Raw genomic sequence first — 7405 nt, 5'->3', positions numbered from 1 at the left:
CTTCTTATCACTTTTTCAACTAGCTATAAACTTCAACCCCCCTTCTCTGACTTAGATGGAGAAATAAGTAAGCAAGACTTTCTACCCTGCTTTTCGTTTTTGAAAAAATAGCGAATTACAGTGAATTTTGCCTTCAACCAAGCATTCACATTCCAAAATCAAGAAAGATCACTCTGAAAAGTAAGCCTTTTCTTATTATATAATATCTTCGCCATGGATGATAGAATTCCTCCTGGAAGCGAAGGCAGGAGGAAATCCTATTGATTCACCAGTTTTTAGAATAAGGCTCTGGACTTAAAACCACCCATTTTTAGAATTCTGGAAGGCGGCACCTAAACTAGTCGGACTTGCTTGAATCTATAGGCTTACCGGACTTCTCTATCTATTCAATTTATTTTGTTGCAAACTCTTCCCCATGCTTATTTCTTACCCCGGCCCTGTAGTGGATCTTGCCCCCTGTCCTAGGCCTATTGAGATCTTTCCCTGTGTAGGTAAATTTGGGCTCAGGAGGGGAATACCCAATTCATCAGAACTTCAACCAGAAGAGGTAGGCTCGGGTTCCTGGTATAGGTATAAGAAAGCTAGTAGAGCTAAATAAAGGTAGACTGTACTTCTATACATACTGAGCTGAGGTCCTCTCCATAGGGATAAACTATCTTTGCCATACTTCCTTGATAGGTGAGACTTCTACGAAAGAAAGCACGGATAAGAATAATTGTCAGTATGCAATGATTGAGAAGCGAAGTAACTCGACTGAAAGGAGAGGAGTATTCAGCCACTTGACTGGTTGGAAAGGGACAATGTAGTGTATTTCTCAAATGAAACGAGTTCCTTGTGATATGTTGAATCTTTAATGAACTTCCATCAATACTTTAGATTGATCTTGAGGAAGAACGTCTCATGGATCTCTCCTTGCTTGTTAGAAAACCTTGGAGAATACTATGTAGTTGATCCCTTCTTATGATAGATTTTAGCACTAGCATGGTTTGCTTCGACCATGTCATTAGCGTCAATGATGACCTTTCCGTCTCTCACCAACATCATGATCTTCTCCTTTAAGATGAAGCATCTTGTTGTAGGGTGACTGACGATGCAGTGATATTTGCAATACTTAAGATCATCGACTTTGTTGGCTTCATCAGGTCGCTTTGACTCTGAAAGGTTAATGACTTTCTTGGCCAGCAACTCATCAAGAATCGCGGGGATGTCAGAATTAGGGAAAGGATAGGCCTTCGCTTCTAACTCCTTCAAAATTGGCTGGCTTTTCTCTTATCTCGGCCACGGACTTAGAGCTTTTTCTTTCAACTTTTGCTTAGTGGGGGCCTTTACAGAAGTTGTTCCCACCGCCATGGATTCTTTAGTTTGGTATTTTGATAGTTGATTGAATTCTTTAGCTTTCTTACTCGGATCGAAAATAGGTGAAGTCTTTTCGTGGCTTACAATACTCAACTCCATGTCATGAGCTCGTGTCGCCAATTCTTCAAAAGTATGTGGCGTGATTCCTTGGAGGATATACACAAGACCCCAATGCATTCCTTGGGTGTACATCTCGACAGCAAAAGTTTCTGACAGGCGATCCTTGCAATCTAAACTTAATGCTCACCATCGATTGATGAAGTCCACTACTGGTTCATCTTTCCTTTGCTTGGTGTTTGTCAACTCCATCATACTCATTGTACGATGAGTGCTCTAAAAATGGTTAAGGAATTCACCTTCAAGTTGCTCCCAACTATCGATTGACTCAGGCTCTAAATCTTTTTTTTTCGTTTCATTCGATTCAGATATTTCTTTGAATCTAAATAATACAATTGTATTTATGTTTGAAAGTTATTTTTTGATTTTTTTTAGAAATAGAATATTTTTTATAAGCCATTTTTTGGTTTCTTTTGAAACTCTTCAAAATAATTTTATTTTTCCTTTTAAAACTTTTCAAGTTATAGTTATAAAAGTTATATGCATTTCTCTATTCCATTCCTGCAAATCCTCAGACCATTCAGGAAGTTGGAACAATAACATACGCCCGAGATTTTTGGCTATTATCAATGAAGGTAATACAATATATTTTTGAAGAATTGATTGAGCTATTAACATGTAACCTCTTATTATTTGCGCACAAAGAATGTTATCCCAAGCTTCTGCTACCGCTAGTCGTGCTTTTTCCTTTCTAGTGTTCTCCTTTTTTGTCCTTTTCTTTTTTCTCTTCTCTTTTTGTTTGTTCTTCTTTAGACTCTAGAATATTGAATTCTCCCTCTTTACCTGTCCAATTTCTTAAAATTGGTTTAATCTGTCCAGAGATATCAAAATAAAAAAAATAGAGGGTGGGGAGTGGGGGGGTTATTCTGTCGATAAAAAGAAGGGAATACACATTTGCTTGAAATAGTTTCCAAATAACTATTTTTTGCCTTTGACCCCACATAGAGCCTGTAATTATACCTCACTGAAAATTGGATTGTTGCGAATGGATTATTAAAGGCACTTCCTCGTTGGTTTCATCAGGATCCTTCTTATCGTTGTTGGCAATAGAAATAACTACACGTTTGAATTTTCTTAAACAAATTTGATAATCTACTGATAGGCCATCTTTGAATTTACCCAATTATTGGTCCAATTCGATGATTAATTTATATGACCAGCAAGGTTTTTTTATTGATTTCGTTTATTCCAATCGATTTGTTTCCAGATTTTGTCTCATTAGGATCAATTGCGTTGAATACCAATTTTAAAAATTTAGTTCTTTTTTATGAATTTGTTCTTACTTGTTCTTGGTCGGAAAATAAAGAAAGGTCTTTCAAATTTAAACTCGATTTTGGATCGTTACCAAATTCATTGATTAAAGTTAAGAACTCGTCAATTTCTGTTGATAATGGTTTTTTATCAATCGTATCCACTTTTTATTCAAATTCTTGGTAACTAGTATTCGGAAGAAAGATAGTATGAATCCTATTTAGTCTAACTCTCTCTTTCAAATTTTCTACCGAATTATTGTTTATGATTAAAGGTGAAACCCCTTTTTTGATTGTTCCTCGATATGGTCCATTTAACAAAGGATCGTACATTTTAGGCATGTATTCTTTTTTAGTATCATCATTACACAATCTAGTCCTTGTTTCAAGTATATCTAGAGAAATAGATTCCTTGTCTAGAACTTCAAGTCGATATAAAAATTTCTTACTCAGATTATTACTTTTTTCTTTGTTGGTTGAAACCCACTGATTGTCCAGTTCATGAGGGAGCATTTTTGGAGTGACAATAGGGATATCTTTTTTTTATCATTTTCTAAAAAGTTGATAAACTTGGCGGGTACGTAAAAGATATTCTTTGTTTTCCATCAATATTACATGTGTCAAAAAAATACTGTGACATTTCAGTTCTTATGGCTTGTTCAAATCGATTATTCTTTATGTAGCGAAATGGTCGATTCCATCGATTATAATCGAAAAGAATACTCACAAGAGGTTTTTTAAACCCGAAGAGGTCTTGATTTTCATTTTCGTTATCAAGCAATTGCAATTTAAAATTTTCTGGATTATTATATGATGATTTTTTCACTTTTCATATATAGAAAATAAATAGAAAGAGATAGACTAGAAACGACATTTGTTATGTCAATGAGACCAAAGGAATATTAAATGAATGGAATTGGGATATGGATGAAATATAAGGAAATAGAGCCACATTGAGGTTCCCTCTGAAATGAGGCATGTAAGGGAGCCACTACGAAGAAGTTTTGGGAGTTACGAAGGAAGCTTCGAGCTCACATTGGTCATGGGTTGGGAATAGGAATTGAACTCTATGAGATCAAATCTCCTATTGATCCTCAGTAGCTCAGTGGTAGAGTGGTCGGTTGTTAACCTATTGGTCATAGGTTTGAATCCTACTTGGGGAGATTTGATTGATTTTGAATTTAAGAATTTAGAATAAAGGGGCTCGCTTTGCCCGTTAACAGTAGGTAACCCGTTCCCTGTCTTTGTTTCTATTGCATTCTATCTCATCGTATCACATTCTGTTCTGCGGATTAGAAAATCACCATAAATTCCTCAGTCTAGGTTCGAGATAATCCTTTGTTCCATAGCCCTAGGGTGGGGCTATTTACAATATCCAATTAAGAAGTCTCAAATGTACTAGCACTGTATCTTTGATACAGTCATCGATTCTCCCAAGAGGTCACAATTGCCGCGAGCAAAGATATTAATGACTAGGAAGGATTTTTTGTTATGCTAGTAATACTTGCTCTGCTAGAAGCCCAAGCCTGGCTTAGGAAGAGTTAAGGGGAGCAAAACAAAGAAATATGCCGATCGGGCATACGATGTGTAATGATTCCCCCATTGATGATAAATAAAAAGAGAAAAAGAAAAGCCGTTCCATTCGACTAAAAACCCACACCCAAGTTCCATAACTTTTGGTTCGCTATCCCGATCATGATTTTCCTACCCCCAGAGAAAAAGGTACTTCCCTTTTGGGATGATTGTGGGCGAGGAGGGATTTGAACCCCCGACACCGTGGTTCATAGCCACGTGCTCTAATCCTCTGAGCTACAGGCCCCACCCCGTCTCCGCTGGATCTGTTCCTGGGAGTACCCTCATCAAAAGGAACCTTTCCTCTCCCCAGCCATTTCGTGTTAAGAAGATGTGAAAGCGTGTTTACCTCTATAAAAAGGGTGCATTCCGAGGTGTGAAGTGGGAGAGAAGGGATGTCATAATTGGGGTTTTGAATAAAACGACCTTTTGATTTTTCTTTTAATTTTTTATTTTGTTTTTGTTTTCATATTGAATAAGAATGAGAGGGTTAAGTTTTTTATCATCCTGGCATCGAGCTATTTTTCCATAGGACCTCCCCTACAGTATCTTCACCGCAGTAGAGTTTAACCACTAAGTTTGGGATGGATTGGTGTGGTTCCTCTATGCCTAGGACACTAGAATATCGAACCATGAACGACGAAAGGCATGAGAGAAAAGCATATTGGCTAGTGATTGTGAGGCCCCAATTCTTGACTAGAGGGGACACCAAAGGCTTGTACCCTTCCATCCCTTGGATATATATAGATGGGGGGCAGAGCTTTTGGTTTTTTCATGTTGTCAAATATTTGAACAATGAAAATAGATGGCGAGTGCCTAATCGAATTGATCAGGTCATGTAGGAACAAGGTTCAAGTCTGCCGGTATATTAGGATGCCTTAGCTGCATAAATCACTACACTTCCACTTGACACCTATCGTAATGATAAACGGCTCATCTCGTCGTGACCTTCTCTTGAATTCTCAAAAAAACTTCTGTCCCTCCATCCCCGCAGGGGAAGAGAACCCGTCGTTGTCTCGGCTGTGCTACCGAAAGCTCTGGGGAAGTTAGAATAGGAGAGTACTCATCTTGGGGTGGTCTTACTACTTAGATGCTTTCAGTAGTTATCCGCTCCGCACTTAGCTACCCAGCGTTTATCATGGGCACGATAACTGGTACACCAGAGGTACGTCCTTCCCAGTCCTCTCGTGCTAGGGAAAGGTCCTCTCAATGCTCTAAAGTCCATACCAGATATGGAATAAATTGTCTTACGACGTTCTGAACCCAGCTCACGTACCTCTTTAATGGGCGAACAACCCAACCCTTAGAACATACTACAGCTCTAGGTGGCGAAGAGCCGACATCGAGGTACCAAACCTTCCTGTTGATGTGACCTCTTGGGTAAGATCATCTTGTAATCCCCAGAGTAACTTTTCTCCATTGAGTGATGGCCTTTCACTCAGTACTGTCAGATCACTAAGGCCGACTTTCGTCCCTGTTCGATGGGTGGGTCTTGCAGTCAAGCTCCCTTCTACCTATGCACTCTAGGGACAATCTTTGTCCGGCCCGAGGAAACCTTTTCACGCCTCCGTTACCTTTTGGGATGCCTACATCCCATAGAAACTGTCTACCTGAGACTGTCCCTTGGCCCGTAGGTCCTGACACAAGGTTATAATTCTAGCCCTTCTAGAGTGGTATCTCATTGATGGCTTGAGCCCCCCCAGAAGGAGGCCTTCTTTGCCATCCACCTAAGCTGCGCAGGAAAGGCCCAAAGCCAATCCCAGGGAACAGTGAAGCTTCATAAGGTCTTTCTATCCAGGTGCAGGTAGTCCACATCTTCACAGACATGTCTATTTCACCGAGCCTCTCTCCGAGATAGTGCCCAGATCATTACTCTTTTTGTGCAGGTCGGAACTTACCCGAAAAGGAATTCCATTAATAATTTTCCATTTTGATCCTTTGGAATAACTCAAGGAATTTAGTAGATCATTTTAGGAGGCCCTAATAACTATAGATCAAACCTATCCAATTTTTACAGTACGATGGTTGGCTATTCACGGCCTAGCTGTACCTACCGTATTTTTTTGGGGATCAATATCATCAGTTCATCCAACGATAAAGAACATATGAATTATAGAGCTATGACACAATAAAACCCAAACGAACAAAATGTTGAATTTCATCGTACTAGTCTCTACTAGGGGTTATTACTCATTTTTGTACTTGCTTTTTGATTTTCCAATTATTTCTTCAATTAACAAAATGAAGGAGAATAAATAAGATTCTCTTAACTCGTTCGGAAGGATCTCATAATTCAATTATCCAAGGCTATTCATGTCTCTAGCATGACCACTTGTGAAATTTGGAGGGAAGTGGGGTAAATGGCCGATACTACTGGAAGGATTCCTCTTTGGATAATAGGTACTGTAACCGGTATTTTTATAATCGATTTAATAGGTATTTACTTTTTTATTTTGGATATTTCTTATTTACCTTTAAGGCATCCTATTCCCCGTTTTGACTTTCTTTTGGAATCGTCTTCTTTTAAATAAGATCTTCTCCCTTGTTCTTCCCTCTTCCTATGATCTTGACCTGCTAAGTGATTTTTGAAAGTTCCCACTATGACTAAAAAGCTCCCAATAGGCAACATAGTAGCTTAAGCTTATATTATAATAAAGTAAGTAGGAAGGAGCAAAAGCTACTCGACCAGATGGGAGAGTCGACCAAAAAAAGCTGGTTCACCTTCTCTCCTCCCTTACAACATAGGTCATTCCAATCAGGGATGAAAATATTCTAAAATGAAATTGGAAATCTTTATTGGACTGTGATAGCCACCTAAAACTTAACGGGGTTGAAGCATCTTCTTGGAATCACTAAGTAGGAAAGGATCCAGGGTTGCCTTAGGCCCTGAGAGCCAAGATGCTTGCTCTTAAAGATGAAGTAAACATGGTCATGGGCCAATATCTCGGTGCTGTTGAAGGTATGCATGAACACTTTACGCTAATTGGTTGGGGGTAGGTCATGTGCTAGATTTTTATAGCACATTTAAGACTTTTTTACTTGAAATAATTGTAAGTTCTTAAGTGATTATTGGTGTTTTTGATGTTATTTCTTAAGATTTTGTAGGAAAG

General features: G+C 38.6%; 1 non-coding gene across 1 annotated transcript; it reads right to left on the bottom strand.

The window, feature by feature from the left end:
- Positions 1-4468: 4468 nt before the first annotated feature.
- Positions 4469-4547, bottom strand: TRNAH-AUG. The gene has a single exon. It is a non-coding gene; the product is annotated as a tRNA-His (tRNA).
- Positions 4548-7405: the final 2858 nt, after the last annotated feature.

The sequence above is a fragment of the Capsicum annuum genome, chromosome 6 (genome assembly GCF_002878395.1).
Source record: "Capsicum annuum cultivar UCD-10X-F1 chromosome 6, UCD10Xv1.1, whole genome shotgun sequence".
Classification (NCBI taxonomy): Eukaryota; Viridiplantae; Streptophyta; class Magnoliopsida; order Solanales; family Solanaceae; genus Capsicum; species Capsicum annuum.
The sequence above is the reverse complement of the archived record's forward strand: the minus strand, read 5'-3'. Positions and strand labels throughout refer to the sequence as shown.